Source organism: Carlito syrichta, unplaced genomic scaffold (genome assembly GCF_000164805.1).
Source record: "Carlito syrichta isolate Samal-C Ts95f unplaced genomic scaffold, Tarsius_syrichta-2.0.1 Scaffold305129, whole genome shotgun sequence".
NCBI lineage: Eukaryota > Metazoa > Chordata > Mammalia > Primates > Tarsiidae > Carlito > Carlito syrichta.
The window spans coordinates 1-2,244 of NW_007249225.1; the positions used below are offsets into that span (position 1 = coordinate 1).

At 44.6% G+C, this 2,244-nt stretch overlaps 1 pseudogene; it reads left to right on the forward strand.

The window, feature by feature from the left end:
* The first annotated feature begins 403 nt into the window (after nt 1-403).
* On the forward strand, nt 404-896 carry LOC110595908 (annotated as a pseudogene).
* The last annotated feature ends 1,348 nt before the right edge of the window (nt 897-2,244 follow it).

A 2,244-nucleotide genomic window follows, 5' to 3' on the forward strand; every position in this document is an offset into this window, starting at 1 on the left:
CTGCTGTCTCAATTTACCTTAGTCACAATCCCTAACTAAACTTACAAGCCTCCTTAACAAAGGGAAAGAAGGCCAAGGGTGCTGTCATGTAGCATATACTTTTAACAGAACAAATCCTTCTTTTACTAAACACGACTATTTGGTAAAAATTATTCTCCCATATAGAGCTCTTTACATCTTGCAACTCCCAGGTTTCCAGTGGCAAGATCAAGAGTGGAGATAGGAGTAGCAGGAATAATAGCTGCCCAGTGTTGCCCTGCAACCTGGGGTCTTCAGCCTTCCGGACCCTGTCCACAAGAAGGCCTCTAAGGCTGGCTTCCAGCAGCCAGTCATCCTGATGGCCACTCTAAAGCAAGAAGTCAGCTTTGCAGACACCTCCGCTTTGAGCCTTTTCCCACCAGGCATGGTCAACCCCACCATGTTCTTCGACATTGCTGTCAACGATGAGCCCTTGGGCTGCGTCTCCTTCGAGCTGTTTGCAGACAAAGTTCCAAAGACAGCATAAAACTTTCGTGCTCTGAGCGCTGGAGAGAAAGGATTCAGTTGTAAGGGTTCCTGCTTTCACAGAATTATTTCAGAGTTTATGTGCCAGGGTGGTGACTTTACATGCCATAATGGCACTGGTGGCAAGTCCATCTATGGTGAGAAATTTGATGATGAGAACTTCATCTTGAAGCATAGGTCCTGGCATCTTGTCCGTGGCAAATGCTGGACTCCACACAAACAGTTCCCAGTTTTTCATCTGCACTACTAAGACTGAATGGTTGGATGGCAAGCATGTGGTTTCTGGGGAGGTGAAAGAGGGCATGAATGTTGTGCAAGCCATGGAGGGCTTTGGGTCCAAGAATGGCAAGACCAGCAAGAAGATCACCATTGCCGCCTGTGGACAACCCTAATAAATTTGACTTGTTTTATCTTAAACTAAAAAAAAATAAAATAAATAATTTAAAAAAAAATAAAGCAAGAAGTCTTGGGCCTTGCCAATGTGGAAATCGCTTGATTTTCCACCAAAGGCTGGGTGGGCAAATCCGGAATATATCAAAGCTGCAAAACCTGATGACAGGATGGGGACTTTTGCTCCCACTGGTGTTGGGAGCCAGCCGTGGAGGCCTGCCTGAGCATTAGGGATCCAGGCAGGCTGCGGACCCTGAGACCACAGGCTGGTTCAGGAGCTGAAGGCCCATTCCCTCCTCCTTTCCTTGTTGTTTAGCATTACCCACTGGTAGGGATTTTAACGATCTAAGCATGAAGTTCTGAGAATATGACAGGCATGGCTGACTCTAGGGATCCATTGTTCCCGCTTCTCACAGACTGCGGTTTTGGCTTTAAACTTAACACAGTTCAAACTCAGATCACATTTGGGAGCCTTATACGTGATACAAGCTTCTTTATAAGATTTAAAAATATATTTGTAGAATTAGTATATACATTTTAGAGAGCTGTTTCCAGAATGAGATGGTTATCTAGGGTTACCAGAAATGGCCCAGCACGAACGTTGGGCTGGGCCACATGCCTAAGGGCCCAGCGTCCATTTTGGACTGGGCCACATTCTTTAGGAACTGATCTGACCTACAATTAAGAGTTTTTTATAGTACAGGTAAAGTTAGCACAGAATAAGAAGGTATTAGGATTTAAGTCAGTCATTAGGTGTGGGTGTGCATAAGTTTTAGAAGTTATTGACTATTAGGATTTTATGATATTAAAACTGTTGTATTGCTTTTGAGGAACATATACCAAGCATAAGGAACAGTGAAATAATTTTGGGATTGTCCTTCCTCATGCTTGGGAGAAAACGCCTGGTGGACGGGGATGCCCCTGACCCACCTGGCTTTGTGTTCATGTAAACTCTTGTGATTGATTAAGATTGTCCTTTCTCATCCTAAGGAAAACACCTGGTGGGTGAGGATGCCCTCCACCCACCTGGCTTTGTGTTCATGTAAACTCTTGTGATTTGATTGGGGTTGCCCTTCCTCATTCCTAAGGAAACGCCTGGTGGGTGGGGGACGCCCCTCACCTACCTGGCTTTGTGCCCACGTGAAAGTCTTGTGATTTGACGTGAAAATTTGGGATAAAAGACTCACGTTTGTTCCCAGTAAACGACTTCTGCCCATTTCACTGAAGTTGTCCACTTTCTTTCTTTCTCTTTCTTCCTCTTTATATCTATGCTTCCATCTTGCTTTCTTTTAATATCTATCCCTACTACAGAATCGGCTTCTGCACTAGACAGAGTCCAGTCTCTTTCTT